General features: G+C 45.7%; 1 pseudogene; it reads right to left on the bottom strand.

Annotated features, from left to right (window-relative positions):
- Positions 1 to 22,055: 22,055 nt before the first annotated feature.
- LOC138990597 (U6 spliceosomal RNA) lies at positions 22,056 to 22,152 on the bottom strand (annotated as a pseudogene).
- Between the last annotated feature and the right edge of the window lie 2,610 nt (positions 22,153 to 24,762).

Here is a 24,762-nt window from a genome sequence, read left to right as displayed (position 1 = left end):
GACAGGAAGCTTCAGTGAGCCTGAGCAAGGGCTGGGACTATCCCAGCATCCCCAGTGCTCTCAGGGAGGGTCACTTCCCTCCCCCTAAATGTGCACTTGAGAATTTAGTGTTTCATCTCACTCAATCATTTATTTCCTATAAGTTATTTCCTCCTCTGGAAAGAGAGGATACCAGTAAGAGTCCATAGCCTTCAGGGCTGTCATAGGGTTGAAGGAGATGTATGTAATTCTCAGCCTTGGAGGGCCATGTGTGGGAGGTAGCATCATTATTAATGACCTATTTACAAGGGATTCTGAACCCCAAGAAGCCTCTGCTGGGCTACCTCCGTGGAAGGAGATGGGGCCTCAGATTTAAGTCCCAGCTCGGCCTTTGGTGAGAAGCCAGGAAAGTCACTCCCTTCTGTAAGCCCTGGATTCTCCTCCAGTTGCTAGGGAAAGTATTAGATGGTGGAGGAGGTGGAAGTCTGGAATCATCTGGATCAGGGAGCCAGCGCTAATCTACCTGAATGCTGGCCTGCCTCTCATGTCTCCCGCTGAATCTCAGCAGCCCTGATCTCAGTGATTCTTTCTCTGAAATCTGCTCATGACCCTGTGCCCCTGGGGTACTCTTGACCTCTTACAGGGGGCCTATTTCTACCATCCGCTCTCCGAGAGGCCCTATTTTCTGGGTCCAGGCCAGGATATCCCAGCTCCAGCCTTCAACCCTCAACACAAAACCACGTCCTGTGGCTCAAGGAAGGATTTTGCAGCTGGTTCTTCTCAACGTTTCCCTATCTGCTTGGCCAACCATCCTGCAAAGCTGGGATCACTGGGGCTGTTGTGTGGGTGGGGGTTTTCTTCTTGTTTCCTTCATTGTTTGTAGGAAAAAGGCTTAGCCACTCTGCTAATATGTTTCCACTGCAGGAAGGGCCCCAAGATTAGCTCTGCAAGGAGGTCCAAGACTGAGCATGAGCCGGATTCGACCAGAAAGGTCATGATTGGGTCTGAGGCAGGGATCCGAGCAGTGTGGGCTCCAGTGACAGTGCCGACGCCGCCTTGACCCAGGGGATCCCAGGCCCGGGCCCCACTCTGGGGCCCTTACAACACGCGTGTGGGGCAGACTGCATTTCCCAAAGGCGGCTGTGACAGCCCCTACCATCTCACTTGCTTTTCTTACCACGTGACCCTGACTCTTCTATTGAGCACAGATCAGAAAAAATGCAAACCTAGGGACTTCCCTGGTGGTCTAGTAGTTAAGAACCGGCCTTCCGATGCAGGGGAAGCAGGTTTGATCCCTGGTTGGGGAACTAAGATCCCACCTGTCGAGACACAACTCAGACAACGGACCACAACTAGAGAAGTCAGCGAGTGCCACAGTTACTGAGCCTTTGTGGTCTAAAGCCTGTGCTCTGCAACAAAAACCCAGGGCAGCCATTGTTAATGGATGCAGTGGGTCTATCGCTTAGGGTGCTTAGCCAATGGAAAATACACACCAAGTACTTTCATTAAAGCAAAAGCACTTGTGACAAGTAAGGGGACAGGAGTTAGCTCTCAAAGTACGATCTCCCAAACAGCAAGATTAAGGAACGTTTAAGCTAAGGCTGCAAGCGTATTCATGGAAAGGCAAGTGTGACCTTCCACATAGAGGTGGAGTTTGAGACCCGCTTGCACGGTATGACAACATGGTGGTAATCCCCACCCTTGGGCTGGAGATTTTAGCGTTAGAATGATGCAAAGCTTACTCTAGGTTGTCAAAATCCAGGCAGTTAGTTGAATGAAGTCACCAGGGTCAGCAAAAGTCAGTATCATCATTCTTTAGGCTCCGGTTAGTCTGGTGGATGAGTGCTCAAGGGGGGTTGGAGCCTGCAACACCACTCAAAAATGTGCTTCAGGCTGATCTCTACCTTTGAAACAGAACCAGGAGTCTTTGTGATTGATTTTTTAAAATAATTTTATTTATTTATTTTGGGCTGTGCTGAGTCTTTATTGCTGCCTGGGCTTTTCTCTAGTTGCAATGTGCAGGCTTCTCCTTTCGGTGGCTTCTCTTGTTGCAGAGGGTGGGCTCATGGGCTCAGTAGTTGTGGCTTCTGGGCCTTAGAGCACAGGCTCAATAGTTGTGGCCAACAGGCTTAGCTACTCTGAGGCATGTGGGATCTTCCTGGATCAGGGATAGAACCCGTGTCTCCTGCACTGGCAGGCAGATTCTTTACCACTGAGCCCTATGATTGATTTTTTATCTTTGCTGAAGTTATTTCTTTCGCCTGATCACAGTTGTTTGTTCCTGCATTCTTTTTTTTTTTTTTTTTTTTTTTGCAGAAGATCTGGTTCGATCTCTGGGTTAGGAAGATCCCCTGGAGAAGGAAATGGCAACGCACTCCAATGTTCTTGCTTGGGAAATCCCATGGACAGAGGAGCCTGGTGGGCTACAGTCCTTGGGGTCACATAGAGTCAGACATGACTGAGCAACTAACACTAACTACTGAAATCTATTCTTTGTTTCCACCTGAAGACCTATAGGAGGCTATCGTTTACCTTTCTCGAAATCATCAGTAAAGAGAACACAGAGGGGTTCTGAAATTCACATTCTGGTTCTTGAGTTTATTCAGGGCATATTACACTTTCTCTCTCTCTTTTTTTTTTTTTTTTTTTGGTAAGATTTTTTTTTTTAAAGTGGACCATTTTTAAAGTCTTTATTGGATTTGTTACAATATTGTTTCTGTTTTATGTTTTGTTTCCGTTTTTTTTGGCCATGAGGTATGTGGGATCTTATCTCCCTGACCAGGGATCAAACTGGCACCCCCTGCATTGGAAGGCAAAGTTTTAACAATTGGATTGCCAAGGAAGTTCCTACACTTTCTCTTATTGCCTGCTATTCTGCTTCTGCAAAATATGACATAGTCTGGTTTAACCACATCCTTTCCTTATCACTGTACTTCCCTGGTGGCTCAGACGCTAAAGCGTCTGCCTACAATGCGGGAGACCTGGGTTCAGTCCCTGGGTTGGGAAGAGCTCCTGGAGAAGGAAATGGCAACCCACTCCAGTATTCTTGCCTGGAAAATCCCATGGACAGAGAAGCCTGGTAGACAACAGTCCATGGGGTCGCAAAGAGTTGGACACGACTGAGCGACTTCACTTTCACTTTTCCTTATCACTGTCTTGCTAACATCTGGGAATGCAGCCACCAGGCTACAAGGCAGCCCCAAACTATCCAGCTAGAAAGGGACCACCAGGAGGGGCCCTATGTAGGGGTTTTGGTGACCGCCCCAACTGAGCTCCTAGCTGACAGTTGGCATCAGTCTCCAGACCTGTGAGTGAGGTTGCTTCCATGTGATTCCAGCCTCCAGCCACTGAATCACCCTCCAAGCACTTCCAGTTGACAACATGGGTCAGGACAAACTGTCCCTAATTGTGCCATGTCCAAATTCTTGGACCACAGAACCAGCAAGTATCATAAAACGCTTGTCTTCGGCCACAAAGTTTTGGGTGGTTTGTGATGCTGAGATAGTACAGGAATACTGGCCCTGCTAGAGGTTGCCCCACCCAACATCCTGAGCCCTCCCCCATGGTGTGGGTCTCATCCCCTTGCTGAACCTCACCCAGAACCTTTCCCAGAATATCCCATCCTTATTCAGATGGAGAGATGGGTTCAGGGGGATCAGGGACTTGCCTAGGGTACCACAGACCTCAGTGGCTAGCTGCCCTGCTGCAGGGGAGCTCTGATTAAACCACATCTCTTAAAGCAACTGCAAAGGACAGCTATGGGTTTGGCCCACTGTCTGTTTTTTTGTAAATAAAGCTTTGTTATCACATAGCCATGCCCATTTATTTACATATCTCCTTTGGCCGCTTTAACCCGGCAAGGGCACAATCAAGTATGGCCCACAAAGCCTGAAACAGTTAGTAACTGATCCTTTACTGAAAGTTCAGTTCAGTTCAGTTCAGTCGCTCAGTCATGTCTGACTCTTTGCGACCCCATGAATCACAGCACGCCAGGTCTCCCTGTCCATCACCAACTCCCGGAGTTTACTCAAACTCATGTTCATCGAGTCGATGATGCCATCCAGCCATCTCATCCTCTGTCGTCCCCTTCTCCTCCTGCCCTCAATCCCTCCCAGCTGAAAGTTAGCCTTCCTTAAAGCCCTGAGAAAGCTGCTGCCCCTCCCAGAAGCTCAAACCTCCCCAAGGTATGAAATGGAAAACTTTCAACTGAAAGTTTAACCCCAAGAGACCTGGGTGCTAATCTCCTCCTCCTCTCCAGACCTTACTTTTTTCTTTAACGAAAGAGAGCAATTATCTGTTCCTGCCTCTGATAGTGCAGGAAGGATGCAGGAAGTAAGGAAGGTAAAGACCCTCAGTCTATGAGCCTGTAGCCTACAAGCCTGTGGGCTCAGTCTTGTGAGCACCTCCCTTCCACCCAGACAAGTTTCTGGATGAAGGGGAGGAGCACGAATGGAGCTGGAGCCCCCAGAGAAATTAGTTCTTCTGGCCCCAGTGGCTTCACCTCATTTGTGATGTTAATTGCATAGATTTGCATAATGTGCTCACGGAGTTGTTATTTTACTTGCGCATTTAAATCATTTAATCATCTGTCTTCCTCCCCACCCCCGTAATCTTGAAATGTCAAGATGAGGAGGGGGAGGTGAAAGAAAGACAGAGGAATGTGAGTCTCTAGGTTTCTTTCCCTGACTGTGTCTCTGTCTCTCTTTCTTTCTCTCTGTCACATAAACATACATACACTCTCACCCTGACAAAGCGCACTCCCAAACGCAACTCTGATGTTTAACACTCTCCATCTCCATCACTGGACTCCCATCACACTACTTCTTGCTCTCCCTGATTCATCCCTGCCTTCGGACCTTGGCACGTGCCTTCTCCTCTGTGTGGTACCGTTTCTCCAGATATCCACAGTTCCCACTTTTGCTTTATTCAGTTCTTGCCTCCTCAGGGAATTCTTCCTTGACCTTCTTGTCTTATTTAGTAGCTTCTATCCTTTTTGCATTTTTCTGCAAAGCACTCGTTACCACTCGACATTGTGGTACATTCTTTTGTCAACTCATTTACAGAATGTGAAGTTCACAAAGGCAAGGGTTTTGTTTTTATTTTCCTGCTTGGTTTTTGTCTACTGCTGTCTCTCTAAATGCCTAGAACAGTGCCTGGCACATAGTAGGTATGCAGTAAATATTTGTGAAATTCATGAATACACAGTGAAGGTTTAAAAGCCCTAAAAGGATAAGATGTAATGACTATACAGTCACAAGCTGTCCAAGGCACTGTCAACTCTGAGTCCAGGACCCAGGTTTGCTATCCCTGAGGTCAGGCTTTCTCCAGAAATGGAGCTGTTTCTGAAAGAGCCCTTGAAGCAATGACCCCAGGTCAGCATCCCCTGGGGACTGACATTTCCTGGGCAAGCAAGCATAGCTGTCTAGGGCCTGAGTCCAGGGAGTCTGAACTGGCAGCCTTTGGGGGAAATGGGCAGTTGTTTCACAACCCTAAGCGTCACATGTGGCAGAATTCAGCAGTCAGACTGATAAGCACAGAGGTCACAGAGGGCACAAGGAGGAAGGCGTGGGTCGCAGAGTGAGAGGTCATTGAGAGTCCTGAGAAAGCTGCTGTTCTCACTGCTCAGTGAGTGTTTTGAGCCGGGGATCAGAGCTGGAAATTCAAGCCTCCTCTGCACCATTGTGCAGATGAGGAAACTGAGGCTCAGCCCAGGGAACTGGCTTGTTCAAGTGTCCTGAACAAGACCCATCTCCCAAGAGGAAAGGCTCTGATCCCACTGCCTGTATTGTGCCCCTTCCTCCTTCAGATCCTCCTTAGGCATCCCTTCCTCCAGGAAGCCCTCCTTGATACCCTTGGTTTAGGTCAAGTTCCTCTGTTCTCAGAGAGTAACACTCTCTCCCTTCCAGGTCCACATCTCTTCAGTGACAATCTGGCATTTGCGTCCCCAGCCAGGCTCTAACCTCCAACAGGGCAGGGACCATGCAGGGCTGTTCCAGTCATCCCTGTTGCCAGAGCCTAACACACAGTGGTTGTGTCACAGGGATTCGATGACTGTTGGTTGATTGAACGCACACAGCACGTGCAGAGGTGTGGACAGAGCAGGAGCATTTTGTAGGTGACAAGGAGCCCACAGGGACTGGCCCAGAGGCTGGGATGGTAGCTCAGAAACTCTCAGGATATGCTCTGCCCACATCCTCAGATCCCTTTTCTGCTTCCTGCACACCAGCTTCTGGTCCACACTCATTTCCACAGCCATTACCTGGGTCTCTGTCCTGGGCTGCCTCAGGCTGCCAGAAGCCCCATTTCTTGTGTCTGGGAGGGAGTTGGAAGAGCCTGGAAGAAACTGACCAGCTTTCAACTTCCAATCTCTGCTGAGTGTCCTTGGTCCTGACCCTGGCATACTCACAGCATCCTCTTTCCCTTGTCTGGGTCAGAGCATGTGTCAGGGTACTCAGAGACAAAAGCATCAGAGATCTGCATGGTTTCCCCAAGCCTTACTTTAGGATGACTGGCTTTCTGGCTGTTATTTAAAGAAGCTGCACTCTCCCGCTCCTCCAGGCCTTTGAACCTGCTGTTTTCCTATGCCTGCCCAGCAAACTCCTACACATCCTTCAAAGCCCAGCTCCAATGTCACCTCCTGCTGGAAGCCTTCCCTGACCATGCTCTTCCCCCAGGTAAGGTTTGGTGATTTCTCTGGGCACTGACTCAGAGTCTCCTGTTCCTGACCCAACATAGAGCTGGCCACATACGTGCCTTTTGGTAACTGCCTCTTTTCTAGTCTGCCTCCAGGAGAACTGGAACTGGTTTGCTCATCACTGAATCCCAAATGCCCAGCATAGGGTTTGGAATACAGTAGGTGGTCGAACAACTGTTTGGTAAATGAATGAATGAAGACATCAAGCCACTCCTGGATTTATCATGTAAGTATGTAGCTCAAGGGTCAGGATCGGCAGTGGATCCAACTGCTCATTGTGGGGTTTTCTGGTTTGGGGTTTCATTTCATGTTGGTTTGTTCTTTTCTAAGGAAGTGATTTCAGTCCCAAGGGGCCCTGTCTTAACTCTCTCATGACCGGGAAATTGTGGGCCTTGGCATCATGGGAACATTTGGCAGGTCCTGGGGGAGCTACTGATGCCCTTCCCTTTGGGGATTTCACATACACACTGCCCACCCCCACCCCTGCCCCCTGCCCTACCCAGGTTCTTCCTGCCTCCTTGGGGAGGCCCTGGGCTGTGTAGAGAGCTGGGCTCAAGAGTCCGACACATGTCTACTTTGCTGGCTCACTGACCTTGGGTAAGTCACATCCACACTCACTGCCTCAGTCTCCCCAGTGGATAAATGGGCATCTTAGAAGTCTGTGTGGGCCTTCGGGGTCTCCTCTCCCTGTCCCATGGCCCTGGGGAAAACGAAGGGCCAAGACATGTCTAGGGAGACAACAGGAGTCTGTTTTCAGAAGAGGAAGCCAGAGCTCAAGGCAGGGCTGGGAGCCTCAAACTCTTGGGGCTGAACGTCCTGCCAACCACAGCCTCAGCCTCAGGGAGGGCGGCCTTGCCACCAGGCCCCCAGCAGGGCTGGGCAAGCTGAGCTGGCAGAGAGGGAGGAGGCTTGTTTTTCAGTGCCTGGACTTCCCTGGGGGAGGCTCCTCCTTAGCCTCAGGGCTCAGCCCAGTCCCTGGCACAGCCAAGCCTCAGCTGGGGCGGGAGTTACCAGGGGGCGACCCTGGCCTGGCCAGGCTCAACTTTGGCATTTCCTGCTTTTCAGCCTCGACGTATCTTCCCTGGAGGCCACCCTCAGGAGCCTGGTTCTCTTAGGCCAGAGACTAGTAGCTGTGAGGGCCAAGGGGTCTGCCTGTAGCAGTGACCGTAGGGCTTGACCAGGGTGAGATCTCTGGAAAAGTATAGCATGTTGGTGAAGAGCCTGATGGCTGCTTTTGCAAATCCTAGCTCTGCCTTCTAACTTTGCTGGGCCTCAGTTTACCCATCTTTAAAATGGGACCAAGAATAGTGTCCATGTCTTGGAGTTGCTAAGAAGCTTGGATAAGTGATAGTATATTCACTTGGCACACAGCCAAGGCTCTATAATAAGTTTGTACTTAGGTTCAGAGACCTGTGGGAGACCCAAAGTCCAGACCCTTTCTTGAAAGTCTAGTTCATGGGGGCCTGAGCAATGCCAAAGAGATGAGCAGCAGGACAGACAGGGAGAGTGTCCCAGGAGGGAGAGAAGAGAACAGAGGGAGACTCCCGGGCAAGGCAGAACATGGAGAAGGTGGAGGACTGGGGGGATGGAGCGCTTTACTGTAGGTTAAGAGACCCTGAGGGTGTGTGCATGTTGTAGGGGTAGGTGGGGGTGAGGGCGATGACCTGGACTGGGGTCAGGAGCGCCGGGGAGCCAGTTCTACCCTGTGTTGCTTGGTGACATAGGAAAGCCATTGCCCAGTTGTAAGTTCTGGATTTCTTGGAGGCTGGGAGCTAGAACCATCTGGTGTTGAGAATTGCTTCCAGTGCAACTGATGGGTTGAGGCTAAATCTCAGAAACCCAACTCAAAAGCCCATTGGACTCTGAGTCAGTGGCAGGAAGACACAGTTCTAAGCCTCACCCTGATTATCTTCCTTCCCACGCAGAAAGGACCTTCTGCTCACTTTACGGATGAGGAAACAGACTCAGCAGCTCACTAACTTCTCAGCTTTTAGCAGCAGGAATGGGTTCCAGAGCTCTTTCGCATCCACAGCCCACTTAAATAAAGTGTCTGTCTGTTACCCTGGGACTTTCCCACAGCGGTAAAGAATCCGCCTGCCAATACAGGAGATGCAGATTTGATCCCTGGGTCAGGAAGAACCCCTGGTGGAGGAAATGGTAACCCACTCCCGTATTCTTGTCTGGGAAATTCCATGAACAGAGGAACCTGGTGGGCTACAGTCCATGGGGTCACAAAAGAGTCAGACACGACTTAAGGACTAGACAACTACAGCAGCAGCAACTGTTACCATATCACGTGACGACAACTGAGTGGATGTTCACACACCAGAGAGGGTAGGGTTGGGATGTGTTAAGTGTTAGTCACTCAGTTGTGTCCAACTCTTTTGTGAAGCCATAGACTGTGGCCCGCCAGGCTCCTCTGTCCGTGGGATTTCCCAGGCAAGAATACTGGAGTGGGTTGCCGTTTCCTTCTCCGGGAGATCTTTCCAACTCAGGGATCAAATCCAGGTTTCCCACATTGCAGGCAGATTCTTTACCATCTGAACCACCAAGGAAGCCCATGATGTTAGATACAGGCCACCCTCGAGTATTTAGAACTCAGGCTGGACATTTCAGAAAGAAAGCAGATACCATCGAGCGGGGCTGGACCTGAGGCACAAAGAGAGACAGGTGGGAGATGAGGCCCGTGTATTTAGGAGCCAAGTAAAGAAAGAAAACAATCAGGGGAGGAGGGATGGATATTCCAGATACAGACACTGATTTTTTTTTTTTGACAGCATAGTGTCCCACGTGGGATCTTAGTTCCCCGACCAAGGATTGAACAGTGGGAGCACATAACCCTAACCACTGGACCACCAGGGAAGTCCCAGATGCCAATTTTCTATGAAGATATCATCACCAATTCAAGTGCATGCCGTCGGAGTCAAGTGCTTCTCTGGGAGAGACAGCAGGGGTTATTTATTCAATGACGATCAACTTGATGTTTCCACTTGAGGCAACTCAAACTTCCCAGGTCCCAAACCAAACTTTTGCTCTAGGCTACCAGTCCAGCTCCTCCCACAGCCATCCCATTGTAGACAGTAACAACTGCCTCCTTCCTTAGTCAAAATCCTCGTGATAATTTTCTTTTTAGCTGCCCCACATGGCATGCGAGATCCTAGATCCCCGACCAGGGATTGAACCCATGTCCTCTGCAGTGGAAATGCAGAGTCTTAACCATGGGACTGCCAGGGAAGTCCCACCTGGAATCCTCTCTGATGCTTGTCTCTCAATCTGTTGGCAAATCTTATTGGCACTACTTCAAGATACATCCAAATAAGGACTTCTCCGGTTCTTCAGTGGTTAGTACTCTGTGCTTCCATTGCAGGGAAACAGGTTCAATCCCTGGTTGGGGGAACTATGACCCTGCAAGCTGCATGGCACAGCCAAAAATAAAAAGAGATATATCCACAGGTATCACCACCTGCCCAACTGCCAACGTCATCGCTCACCTGGATGACTGAGGCAGTCCTCTCATGCAGCCGCTCCTCCCACACACAGAATCCAGAACACCCTGTCAAAACCTAAGTCAAATCACTTGTCTGCTCAAATACCTTCATTGTCTCTCATCTCATCCAGAGTAAAAGACAATGTCTTTGGAATGTTCTAGAAGGTCCTCCTTGCTGGCTCTTGACAATAGCCCTGGGAGGTGAGCAAGGGAGGAGAAATAGCTTTCACTTTACAGAAAGGGAAACAGAGGGCTGAAGGATGGCGATGCTGCTTGGGCCACCCGTCGCAGGGCTGTGTCCGCCAGTCTGTCCTGGATGCCTGAGAAGGCAGCTGCTGGTGTCTAATCTCGTGAGCACTCATCCCACACACTCCATGGAGTGCTGGCCCCCTGCCCATCCTCCAGAGACAAGCCAGATGCCAAAATAGACTTGTGGACACTTTGCCCTTGGCTGGGAGAGGCCCCTGGATTCCACCCCTTTTTAGGCCAGCTCGGAGCAGTGCATGGTCCACCCTCGGCTTCTGAGTAGCCATCAGAGGAATGTAAATCTCCTGGAGCCTGGAGTGGGTCAGTTCTGGGGAAACCAGCTGTACCCCAGCTGGGACTATCAGTTGCCGAACGACCTTGGGCAAGTCAGTTTTCTGTTCTCACTTGTGCTCCTTCTGCTCTTATGAAGTTCCAGCATTTAAGCATTCTACTTAAGAACAAGCTGATGCAATGTGGGCTGCATCCTATGAGACCAACAAATAACCAGCAGCCAGAAAATATCAGATGTCAGCTCCCCGCTGGCCTGAGCAAAAGTCTAAAATGGACTGTCATAGGGTTCTGTCCCAGCTCCATCCTGTTCGACTGTCTATCCATCATTTTAAGGTGGAAAGATAGCCCTTTCCAGGGTATCCGGGAAGGGGGAGGGGCAACAGGACGCTGGGTATCAGGGAGGCCAAAGACTTTGATCAACAGGAACAATGGGCTGACTATACGAAGATGAAATATAATAAGAGTGAATATCAACTCCTGTACTTGAACCCAAATGCCAACAAATGCGTTTGGGATGAAGACAAAATTGTGATGAAGTCGATTTAAGTCAGTAGTTCTCTAGCGGGGCATTTAACATACTCACAGGGTCATTTTGGGCTGTCACACACAACTGGGGGCCCTAGTGACATTTAGGGACAAGGACCAGGGATTCTGGGCATCTCACTATGCATGAAACAGGCTCAGCCTGTTGGAAATTGCCCTGCATCCTTCACAAATTTCAAACGCCCATCTGGTGAAAACTCAAGACAAATATAGATAGATCAAGCTTTAGTGCATTACAGTACTGAAAGCTTTTCATGAGCTGTCACACGAAAAACTCAATGACTTAGGAGAAGGTTGTTATTGACAGGAAAGCATAAATGGAATAAAGACATTAATTTAATTATTGAATAATTTTCTCTTTCTGCAGTCTGTCTGATCAATGTATTAGACCATCACTGATTACATATTGAGAGGAAAAGGTTCCAAGGCATGGATGATGTTACTGCAAAAAAAAGTGAAACCAACTGTAACTATTTAGTAGAAGAGATATGTAACTCATAATCCATTATGTACACATAATCCTTTTTTTTTACAAGTTTAGAGCCAAATATTAATAAATTAGAGATGGATGAAATCTGAATTTATTTAAGGATGGTTGCTTTGAATTTATGTTGTGAAAATTTAACATTAAGATGATTTACTCGGAGGTTACCTATCATTTTTCAGTCTTACTCAGAAACTGTCTTCATGGAAGCACCACGAGGTTTCTTGACAGCATTGATTGGAAAACTTCCTTTTGTGATCCACCTGCTAATCCCTAATGAGGGATGCTGTAGCAAAGGACTTTTTTCTTTTAAAGTCCTGAAGGCAGAATGCACCTGTCTGTTGAGGAATGGGATTCTAAAGAAGGTGTGTTTTCTGTGTGGCCACACCATTCCCCTGTCCTGTGCCAGCAGTCAGTTCAGTTCAGTCGCTCAGTTGTGTCTGACTCTTCGTGACCCATGGACTGCAGCACGCCAGGCCTCCCTGTCCATCACCAACTCCCGGAATTTACTCAAACTCATGTCCATTGAGTCGGTGATACCATCCAACCATCTCATCTTCTGTTGTCCCCTTCTCCTCCCGCCCTCAATCTTTCCCAGCATCAGGGTCTTTTCAAATGAGTCAGTTCTTCACATCAGGTGGCCATAAAACGGAAATTATTTATCACTACACTCGGCTTCCCTTGTGGCTCAGATGGTAAAGAATCTGCCTGTGGAAAAAAAAAAAAAAGAATCTGCCTGTAACATAGGAGACTCAGGTTCGATCCCTGGGTTGGAAAGATCCCCTGGAGAAGGGAATGGCAACACACTTCAGTATTCTTGCCTAGAGAATTCCATGGACAGAGGATCCTGGCAGGCTATAGTCCGCGGTGTCGCAGAGTCGGACACGACTGAGTGACTAACACTTTCACACTCAAATGCTCACCTTCCTTTCCTCTACCTGTCTTGGCATGTTCTCCTTACTCCAGTGAAGGTTATGTCTCTTTCTCTTATCTTACACAAATGAGGTGGGTCTGTTGTGTCTTGCTCTAACAACTGTTTTGATTTTAATTTTCACCTGCGCCTCCTGCCCTGTCATTTTCCTGCACTGCTTATGTATCATGGCGTCTGATCTGTAATGTCCTTGGAATCCAAACTTATTCATTACGAGTAGATATGGGTTATTATGTCTTTTGGGGTGGTTGTTCCCAAGAACATATGGAGTTACACATAATTTTATTGTAAATGACTTCCCTTTTATACCTCCTTTATATTACAGACTAGGCATTCTATTGACATATACATGTTTCTGTAGATTATCCTTCATGAATTTCATTTTGGAAAACAAAATGCAAGGAAGCATAAGATATTTGCTATGAAAAAGGGGCTTTGGCAATTACAGTTTTGTGTTTATAGCCGACTAGAATTGTTACAAGTTTTCACTGATAAACATGTGTAAGAATGTTGCTAATGGCACATTCCTGATAATCCCAAACTAGAAACAATGGAATATCTATCAGAGCTGGATGGATACATAAACTGAGGTGAGCCACACAATGGAATCCTCCCGAGCAAAAACAACAAGCTCTTTACAAGAACAGGCAACAATGCAGATGAATCTTAACTAAAAACTGGATGAGAGAAGCCAGAGACAACAGGGATTGTCCTGAGCAAAGGCTATTTCTATAAAGTCCTCAAACCAGCCCTATCTGATGCTATTAGAAGTCGGTATACCATACATATTAGTATGGATTAATCTATGCTATTAAAAGTCAGGATAATGGTTACCTCTGGGGAGTCAGTGATTGGATGGAAGCACAGGGAGGACGATGGTTGTGTCCTGTGTTATCATCTGTCGTGTTCAGTTTGTGAAAATTCATCAAGCCTTTATGTCCACTTTCTGTGTATATGCTTGTATTAAGAATTTTCCAGAGAAAGAGAACCAACAGGATATATAAATACATGTATCAGTTCAGTTCAGTTCAGTTCAGTCGCTCAGTCGTGTCTGACTCTTTGCGACTCCATGAATCGCAGCACACCAGGCCTCCCTGTCCGTCACCAACTCCTGGAGTTCACTCAGACTCACGTCCATCGAGTCAGTGATGCCATCCAGCCATCTCATCCTCTGTCGTCCCCTTCTCCTCCTTCCCCCAATCCCTCCCAGCATCAGAGTCTTTTCCAATGAGTCAACTCTTTACATGAGGTGGCCAAAGTACTGGAGTTTCAGCTTTAGCATCATTCCTTCCAAAGAAATTCAGGGCTGATCCCCTTCAGAATGGACTGGTTGGATCTCCTTGCAATCCAAGGGACTCTCAAGCGTCTTCTCCAACACCACAGTTCAAAAGCATCAATTCTTCGGCGCTCAGCCTTCTTCACAGTCCAACTCTCACATCCATACATGACCACAGGAAAAACCATAGGCTTGACTAGCCGGACCTTTGTTGGCAAAGTGATGTCTCTGCTTTTGAATATGCTATCTAGGTTGGTTGTAACTTTCCTTCCAAGGAGTAAGCATCTTTTAATTTCATGGCTGCAGTCACCATCTGCAGTGATTTTGGAGCCCCAAAAAATAAAGTCTGACACTGTTTTCACTGTTTCCCCATCCATTTCCCATGACGTGATGGAACCGGATGCCATGATCTTCATTTTCTGAATGTTGAGCTTTAAGCCAACTTTTTCACTCCCCACTTTCACTTTCATCAAGAAGCTTTTTAGTTCCTCTTCACTTTCTGCCATAAGGGTGATGTCATCTGCATATCTGAGGTTATTGATATTTCTCCTGGCAATCTTGATTCCAGCTTGTGTTTCTTCCAGTCCAGCGTTTCTCATGATGTACTCTGCATATAAGTTAAATAAGCAGGGTGACAATATACAGCCTTGACGTACTCTTTTTCCTATTTGGAACCAGTCTGTTGTTCCATGTCCAGTTCTGACTGTTGCTTCCTGACCTGTATACAGATTTCTCAAGAACAGGTCAGGTGGTCTGGTATTCCCATCTCTTTCAGAATTTTCCACAGTTTCTTGTGATCCACACAGTCAAAGGCTTTGGCATAGTCAATAAAGCAGAAATAGATGTATTTCTGGAACTCTCTTGCTTTTTCCATGATCCAGTGGATGTTGGCCATTTGATCTCTGGTTCCTCTACCTTTTCTAAAACCAATATATATATATACACACATATATATATGTATGTATGTTTGTATGCATATAATTTGGGGTAGTATTTTAAGGAATTGATTCATATAGTTGTGGAGGCTGGCAAGTCCTTTGTCTGCAGGGGAGGCTGGCAGACTGCAGACCCAGAGAAGAACCGATGTTGCAATTCATGTCCAAAGGCCATCTGCTGGTAGAATTATAATTCTCTCTTTCTTGGGGAAGGTCAGTTGTTTTCTATTAAAGGCTTCAACTGATTAAACAAAACTGACGGGGAAGCCTGGTGGGCTGCCATCTATGGGGTCGCACAGAGTCGGACACAACTGAAGTGAATTAGCAGCAGTAGCAGCAGCACCCACGTTATGGAGAATAATCTGCTTTGTCCAAGGTCTATTGATTTAACTGTTAATCTCATCTAAAAAATATCCTCACAGAAACATCTAGAATGTTTGGTTAAATACTTAGATACTGTGGGTCAGCCAGGTTGACACATAACAATGTTTTATGTCAATAAAAAGCTATTAAGGGAGGAGTGTCTCTGGACTGACAGGGTTGAGAGCCACCAATTTAGCTGAAGTTCATAAGGAAATCCACAGTAAGTTACAGTCACCGGGGAACCAGTTCTACATTAAACTGCATGCATGGGAGTATTGTACCTAGATCAAGGGAGTTGATTCATTCAGCTTCTCTCTTTCTCGCTCTCTCTGCTGATTAGTCATCACTTGGAGAGTTTTGGTCATTCCTAGAGGCTACACTTTTATAGTGACCCAGGTTGTCATTGGAATGTTGTAGCCAAGAGAGTAGCTGAAGGAAAATGATTGGCATGTAAAAGGGACATGATTCATGCAACAAAATGAGTCTTAAAAAATGGGTGAGTCCTTATCTTGATAAAGGGCATCTATGAAAAACTCACAGCCAACCTCCTACTTACTGGCAGAAGACTAGATGTTTTCCCTCTAAGACCAGGAACAAGAAAATCATATCTCTCCTTCCTATTTCTACTCAACATTGTACTGGAGATGCCAACCAGAGCAATCAGTTAAGAAAATAAAATAAAAGACATCAGATTGGAAAGAAGTAAACTATATCTATTTGTAGAAGACCTAATTTTATATAGAGAAAATCCTAAAGGAACTAACTAGAAAATTATTAGAACTAATGAGGCTAGCAAGGTTGCAGTATACAAGATCATTACAAAAAGACCTATTATATTTTTATACCCTAGCAATGAACATATGAAATGAAATTAGGAAAACAATTACAAGAGTATCAAAAGAATTAAATATTTAGGAGTACATTTAACAGAAGATGTACAAGACTTGTGTACTGAAAACTACAAAACATTGTTGAAAGAAGTGAAAGAAGATCTAAATAAATGGAGAGATATCCCATGTTTATGGACCAGAACACTTAATATTGTTAAAACGGCAATACCCTCCAAATTGATCCATAGATTCAGTGCAATCTCTATCAAAATTCCAGCTGGCCTTTTTTTATTTAGCAGAGGATGATAAGATGATCCTGAATTTCATATGAAATTGCAAGGTACACCAAATACTGAAAACAGTCTTGAGAAAGAAGAACTAAGTTGGAGGATTCACACTTGCCAATTTCAAAACTAACTACAAATCTACAGTAATCAAGACAATGTTTTCTGGCATTAAGAACATAGAGATAGATCAAGAGAAGAGAACTGAACGTCCAGAAATAAGCTCTTACATTTATGGTCAATTGATTTTCAACAAGGATGCCAAGACTATTCAGTGGGGGAAAGAAATCCTTCAAAAAATGATGCTGGACAACTGGATATCCACATGCAGACCATACATAAAAATTAACTCAATGGATCATATATCTAAACATAAGAGTTAAAACTATAAAGCTGTTAGGAGAAAATACTGGCATAAACGTTCATGACCTTGAGTTAGGCAAAGCCTTTTTAGATATAACACCAAAATCACAAATGGCAAAAAAAAAAAAAAAAAAAAGGATAAATAAGGCCTCATCACAATTAAAAATTTTGTGCTGCAGGGACTTCCCTGGTGGCGCAGTAGATAAGAATCTGCCTGCCAACGCAGAGAACAAGAGTATGATCCCAGTCTGGGAATATTCCACATGCCTCGGAGTGACTAAGCCTGTGCACCACAAGTACTGCATGCCCTAGAGCCTGTGCTCTGCAACGAGAGAGGCCACTATGATGAGAAGCCTGAGCACCACAATGAAGAGGAGCCCAGCTCGCCACAACTAGAGAAAGCCCATACAAAGCAAGACACAGTACAGCCCAAAACATAAGAATAAGTAAACAAAACCAAACTTTTGTGCTGCAATTTCATCAAAAAGACAACCCAATAATGGGAGAACATATTTGCAAATCATATGTAGTATAAGGGATTCGTATCTAGAATATATAAATAACCTTAACAACTATATAAATAATGAAAAGTTTTTAAATGGGCTAAGGATCTGAATGGGTTTCCCAGGTGGTGCTAGTGGTAAAGAACCCACCTGCCAACACAGGAGGATCTGAATAGACATTTCTCCAAAGAAGATATACAAGTGACCAATAAGCACATAAGAAGACATTTGGCATCATTAGTCACTGCTGCTGCTGCTGCTTCTAAGTCGCTTCAGTCATGTCTGACTCTGTGCTAGGGAAATGTAAATCAAAACCATGATAGCCACTAGAGTGTTTATAATAAACAAAGAGACAACATTAAGTGCTGGGGAGAATGTGGAGAAAATAGAAATTCAGACGTTGCTAATGGGGATGTAAAATAATGCTACAACTTTGGCAGTCTCTCAAAAAACTATACAAGAGCTACTGTGTAATTCAGCAATTGCACTTCTAAGTCTATACCCAAGAAAAATTAACACATGTGCTCAGTCACTCAGTCGTGTCCGATTCTTGTGACCCTTTGGACTGTAGCCCATCAGGCTTCTCTGTCCATGGGGTTCTCCAGGCAAGAATACTGGAGTGGGTTTCCATTTCCTCTTCCAGGAAATTAAAACATACATCCACACAAAAGCATGCACACAAATGTTCACAGCTGCATTCTTCACAATAACTTAAAACTAGAAACAACCCCACTGTCCATCAACTGATAAATGGCATCCCCACTAATGGAATACGACCGGGCAATAAAAAGCAACAGAATTTTGATGCTATATGTGCTACAACATGGACACACCTTGAAATTATAATGCTAAGTCAAAGAGCCCAGTGAAAAAGATCACATATTGTATGATCCTATTTGTAGGACATGTCCAAAATGGGCAAATCCATAGAGACAAAAAGTAGATAAGTGGTTGCCTGGGATGAGAAGGAGGGTAAAGAATAACTGCTAATGGGTATGGAGCTTCTTTTGGGGGGGGGAATGTTCTACTATTAGACGGTGATGATGGATGCACTACTCTGAATATATTAAAAGCCATGAAACTGTGCACTTTAAATGAATGAGTTTTATTGTATATTAATTATATCTCAATGAAACTATTTAAACCAAAAATGGGTCCTTGATTCCATGATTAGAAATTTATGCTAAGGCAATCACTGCCAACAGACTGAAAAGAGTAGTTTGCATGATTCAGAGTTCAGTTGCAAGAAACAGAAACCACATTTTCTATTTCTAGTGAAGACTTAATAAGGGAAGTTGGGTTCTTTCAAAATTATTGAAAGACCTAGAGAGTGGGATGTGCTTCCAGGAGTGACTCTCATAAATCACCACTGTACTGCTGACCTGTGGGAGCTGCTGCCTCTACCACTTCCTGGAAGTGTTGTCGTAACTGTTGTCTTCAGAAATTTGTCGCTGTGGGGAATTTCCTGGCCGTCTAGTTGTTAAGACTCTGTACTTCCACTGCATGGGGCACAGGTTCAATCTCTGGTCGGGGAGCTAAGATCCCACAAGCCATGTGGCATGGCCAAAACTTTTTTAATGGAAAAAAAACTGTCACTTCAGTTTTAATTTAGGGATCAGATGTGCTGATGCCCCCTCACCACCTCTTGACACCATGAGCTGGTGGCAACACTAAGACCACAGCTGCAGAAAATCTTAACGCCTTCACCACCAGCAGTAAACAGCCAAAGCAGGAAGATAACCTAGATATTGTTCTGCCTTTAGAATCTCACACAGTTCAGTTCAGTCGCTCAGTCGCGTCTGACTCTTTGCAACCCCATGGATTGTAGCACACCAGGCCACCCTGTCCATTGCCAACTCCCGGAGTTTACTCAGACTCATGTCCATTGAGTCGGTGATGCCATCCAGCCATCACATCCTCTGTCATCCCCTTCTCCTCCCGCCTTCAATCTTTCCCAGCATCAGGGTCTTTTCCAGTGAGTCAGTTCTTTGCATCAGGTGGCCAAAGTATTGGAGTTTCAGCTTCAACATCAGTCCTTCCAATGAATATTCAGGACTGATTTCCTTTAGGATGGACTGGTTAGATCTCCTTGCAGTCCAAGGTACTCTCAAGAGTCTTCTCCAACACCACAGTTCAAAAGCATTAATTCTTCGGTGCTCAGCTTTCTTTATAGTCCAACTCTCACATCCATATATGACAACTGAAAAAACCATAGCTTTAACTAGATGGACCTTTGTTGGCAAAGTAATTAATGTCTCTGCTTTTTAATATGGTGTCTGATTGGTCATAACTTTTCTTCCAAGGAGCAAGCATATTTTAATTTCATGGCTGCAGTCACCATCTACAGTGATTTTGGAGCCTCACACATGTGCATCCAATGGATATGAACAAATAGGTCTCCAAACTTTAGCTGCAAGGGAGTCTAGGAAGGAACATCAAAAGAAGTTGAAATGAATGTCTAAATGAATTATAATAAATGTCTGCAGTGATGACCACTGTTTGCAATAGTGAAAACATGGAGAAAAAACTAAATGTGCAACAATAGGGGTTTGATATAGTGGGCTTCATCTATTTTATGAAATTCTGTTGTAGAAATACCTCTTGCGACCTGAAACATGTCAGACATACAGTGAAAAAAGGCAGGTGTCAGAGTAGTACTTATCAGCACCTGTCACGACTTTAGGAACCACGTATGTTTTGTCCTCCTGTGTATCCCACTAGCTGGCACATGTTGGCACAAAGTAGGTACTCAATAAACATTTGTTGGACCATGAAAAGTAATTCCATTTTTAGAAGTTAAATCCAAAATAAGAAGTTAAATGCACACTTATATACATTTATATACATGTAGGTAAAGAATCTGCCTAAAATACAGGAGACTCAGTTTCTATATCTGGTTCAGGAAGATCCCCTGTGAGGAGGGAAAGGCAACCCATTGCAGTATTCTTGCCTGAGAAATTCCATGGACAGAAGAGCCTGGTGGGCTACAGTTCATGCAGTCACAAAGAGTCAGACACGACTGAGTGACTGAGCACACACATATATACACATATACTTAAATATGGTATAACCAGCCTGAAAGAAATACAGCAAAATGTTAATAATTCTCTCCAGAGATAATATTTGAAATGACTTTTACTTTCCTCTTTTGGCTTTTCTGTATTTTATAAATTTTGGAGAGTGAACATGCATTAATATCAATTAAGGGGAAAAAAATCACAGATGTTCTGCTAAAGCCACAGAAAAGAAATATGCCTGCCTCATTTCTCTGTCTCCCACAGGGTCTGACACAGAGGTGGACCCAAATCTACATGTGGTGACCAAGTGACTGTACCTCTATTTTCTGCCTGAGTGGTTTCTGGATCTTTCTCAAGCAGCTGGAAGGTAGAATTGAGCTTTTAGGATAATCCTGACTCTAACATAGTATACTTCTTCCAGCTAAAACTGGCAGAGTTCCAAAGCCATGTGCCCATCTCCCCAAGAGCCAGTCCTGAGTTTTGCAGAGGCTGCGTCAGAGTGAGGTCATGTTCAAGGGTCTTTAAGGGACTCAATCAATGACTCAGTGCTGCCCCTCCCATGCACCCGGCAGGTCCTGGAGCCATTAATGCTTTGGCTTGCCAAGTCAGCAAGCAGACCTGACATCCCTGCTACCAGCTGGGCTCAGCCAGGTAAGGTCTCGGGAACTAGAAGAGGGGTCTCTGTACTTCTCCAGGGCTGTCCCTCGATATTATGAGAAGTCCGTCAGTGGATGGTTTTCACTACTTTCACTTACACAGCTGTTGAGGTCTTAGTTCACATTAAGAGGAGCACAAGAAAGTGAATGTACTAGTGCCTCTGAACTGTATGGTTAAATATGGTTAGAATAGTATGTTTTATGTTATGTAACTTACATCACAATAAAGACAAAATTAGGGCTTCCCTGGTGGTCCGGTGGTTAAGAATCCTTCTTAACAATTGCAATGCAGGGGACACCGATTTGATCCCTGGTCCAGGAAGATCCCACGTGCCGTGAAGCAATTAAGCCCATGCCCCACAACTACTAAGCCTATGTTCTAGAGCCTGTGCTCTGCAACAGGAGAGAACACCACAATGAGAAGCTCTCACACCACAACTAAAGAGTAGCCCCTGCTCGCCACAACTGGAGAAAGCCCTTGCGCAGCAACAAAGACCCAGTGCAGCCAAAAACACATAAATAAATAATTTTTTCATTAAAAAAAAAAAGAAGAAGAAGTATAGGGACCTGAATGAGAAAAGTGAGAATCCAGTTAGCTCTGTATCTCAGAGTCACATTTGGACTAATCATGTAAATTATTTTAAAAAGTTGTTTTTCCAAACTTTCCCTAGTTTTTCCAACTAACAGCAACCTTCTGCCTCACACTTTTTGCCATGGTCAGGAAACCTGGTCATGACTGGCCTCCTTCCTCCTTAGGAAGTGAGGGCTGGAGGAGGTCCCAGAATGTTTGATAGTCAGCACCAGCCATCACTTCATTTATTTTTTTAGATTAATTTTTGTTGGAGTATAGTTGATTTACAATGTTATGTTAGTTTCTGCTGTATAGCAAAGGCTCCTCCGTTCATGGGATTTTCCAGGCAAGAGTACTGGAGTGGGGTGCCATTGCCTTCTCCAATCAGCTATAGAAATACATAAATCCTCTCTTTTTAAGACTCTTTTCCCATATAGGTCATTAGAGAGTACTGAGTAGGTTCCCTGTGCCACACAGTAGGTTCGTATTAGTTATCTATTTTATATATAATCATGTATGTATGCCAATCCCAGTCTCCCAGTTTATTACCCGCCCCCCCCCACCATTCTCCATTGGTAACCATAAATTTGTTTTCTACATCTAAAAATATGGAACGCTTCACAAATTTGTGCTGCATCCTTGCTCAGGAGCCATGATAATCTCCTCTATATCATTTTAATTTTAATATATGTGCTGCACCATCTCTTCATTTATCATACCCATTAACCAGATGAAAAAACTGAAGCTCCCAAGGGAAGGGACATGGTTAGGATCACACATCTGAGAAGGAACTTGTAAGAAGGGGGCTCCCATATGCACCATTGTCTTTGGAGACTATGAAGGGCAGGACCAAAGAAGAGAAATGGAGAGAGAGATGTCACAGAAGGATGGGACCTCATCCTATTGGGAACAGCTTACCTCACAGGCCATGCAAGCATACCCAATGTCCCAGTCTCAGAATCAGCTCACCTACAGAGACAAGGTGGGAGAAAATGCTTCTCCTGGCCAACTGTGGGCAACACATTTTGACCTCAATTTGTTAATCTTTAAAATAAGGTCCAGAGATCATGACAATCACTTAGTTTAAGCTCTAAAATTCCATGGTTAATGATTAGATCATTATCTTTCCCCAACTCAGCCCTAATCACACCACTCCACTGTTTAAAAGCTTTCCCATGACTCCCTATGGGCTAAGCTGAGCCTGGAATTGAAGGCTGGCTGTGGTTTGGGGCCCACCATGCTTTCCAGCCTTAACATTCCCTCCAAACATCCCTAAACTCCACTCACACTATTTGACATTCCATTCCCATGAATTCTCCACAGTCTTTCTCACCCCTATGATTTTGCCCCTATATGCACCGATAGGTTCCTTTTGCAGCAAATGCTCTTCTTCATGGTATCTGCCGACAACCTCCTACTCATACTGCAAAACCCAGATTGTGTTACCTCTTTCATGAAGCCTGCCCTGATCTACCACATGGGGAGAGTCTCTCTCCCAGCTGGGTTCCCTCAGGCCCCAAGCTTTCCTCCACCGCAATCCTGAACACAGTATATGGGAAGTAATATTTACATAGTGAGTGTCTTGTAGCCTATTTCTCCCACTCACTTGAGAATTCTTTAATGGCAGGAACTGTGTCTTATTCATGATTCACCACATAGTAGGTACTCAATAAATATTCAATAAATAAATTATCCAATAGGTAATCTCTTTAAAAAAAAAAAAACCACAGCTTTATCTTGAATGCTTTATGGGTCTCAAAACAACATGAACCCTCTCTTGACCTCAGGATCCCTAATTATATAATGACAAGGCTAAACTGGTTTGTTTCTCAGGACATGACCTCTCTCTCCCCACAAGCTGTGAAGAATCAGCGTCCCCAGTGACGCTGTCCATCTCTTAAGAACTAAGGAGGAAATTGAGACAGAAGAGAGTTAAGTAATCTCCAAGTTTTTGCAGCAACCAATGTGTAGGAGCCAAATCTTTACCCCTTCCTTCATTGAGTTTCCTACAAGCCCACCATTCAGATGTAGCAAAGCCTTCTCAGGCACCCACATTGTGCCCAGGTCTCCACACCAGGGAAGAGCATGTCAGGCAGAGGGAATAGCCAGTGCAAAAACTCTTAGCTGGGAGCATGCCTGGTGAGCTAAAGGGGTGGTGGGGAGGCCAGCATGGTGAGAGCCGAGTGAGCAGGAAGGGAACAGGGTGGGGGATGGAAAGCACAGGTCCACAAACAGAGTGAGCACTGAGCGAATGATGGCCACACATATGCTGACGTATCAGTAGCAGCCATCATCAGCACATGCGGCCCTGGAAGTAAGATGGGAAGGACAAGCACAAAGAATAGAAGACAAAGGCACGGAGGTGCAAACAGGGCCCCACCACCTCCTCCCTAGCCTGGGCTTCCATCCTCTCCCACCCGGACTCTGACACCAGCCTCTTCTTTGAGCTCCCCACATGAGAACTGGCCCTTTGACAGGGGAAAGGTATTTTGCAAAAAGCATGGGTTTTAGAGCTGGGCAGACCTGGTCCTGGGCAAATGCATCAGTTTCGCCCTCCCCAGTAAAAGGCGGAGGGGAGCTGTGTGGCTCTGAAAGGCTTTAATAAAAGGTGGCTTTAATGGGAGGTGGCTGAGCTGGTGTTTGCTGCTCCCTGTGAACCTGGGAGGGAGGGCTGATGAAGGTCAAAGTCCTGCTGACCTCTGCCTCCTCAGGGCACCACAACAGATTCTCTGCCCAAACTCCAGCAATGCAGTCCCAGTGGGTCTGAGCTGCTGGTCTAGAAAGATGCACCTTTTCTAGGCCTGCTGGATGGCAGCTGAGAAGGGGCGCCACGTGGAGGTGGTCCACTGTGTTCAGCTGGAGGGATGCGTCAGAAGATGGAGCTGGGATCCACAGGGAAGGGGCAGACCAAGTGTGAAGCCACCCACCAGCCCCAGGGTCCACCCCAGCTCTGGAATGTCCACCCAGTGACCGTGGGTGCTCAGTGAACCTTGTTGCCCTCTCACAACCTCACTCTTCTCATCTGGCAATTGGGGGATGGAGCCATTCATCATGCAGATAGAGAATTATGGAAGAGAAGGACAACTTAGGGTCTTTGTAGGGCCAGATGGGGCTGCAAACAAACCAATGAAGAGCAAGTACATGCAGAAGGCTCCTCCCTACAGGGCCAGCACACAGTGGATGCACAAGATGCTAGCATCCCCCTCTCACCCACACCCCAGAGCTGACCTATGGGAACAGATGGCACTTGAAGGCCCTAAAAATAATGAGTCATTAAAACAGCCAAGGCTTGTGTGGCTCCCACTGTGC

The sequence above is a fragment of the Bos mutus genome, chromosome 13 (assembly GCF_027580195.1).
Source record: "Bos mutus isolate GX-2022 chromosome 13, NWIPB_WYAK_1.1, whole genome shotgun sequence".
Taxonomy (NCBI): Eukaryota; Metazoa; Chordata; class Mammalia; order Artiodactyla; family Bovidae; genus Bos; species Bos mutus.
Note: the sequence above shows the minus strand (reverse complement) of the source record. Positions and strands in the feature narration are given on the sequence as shown.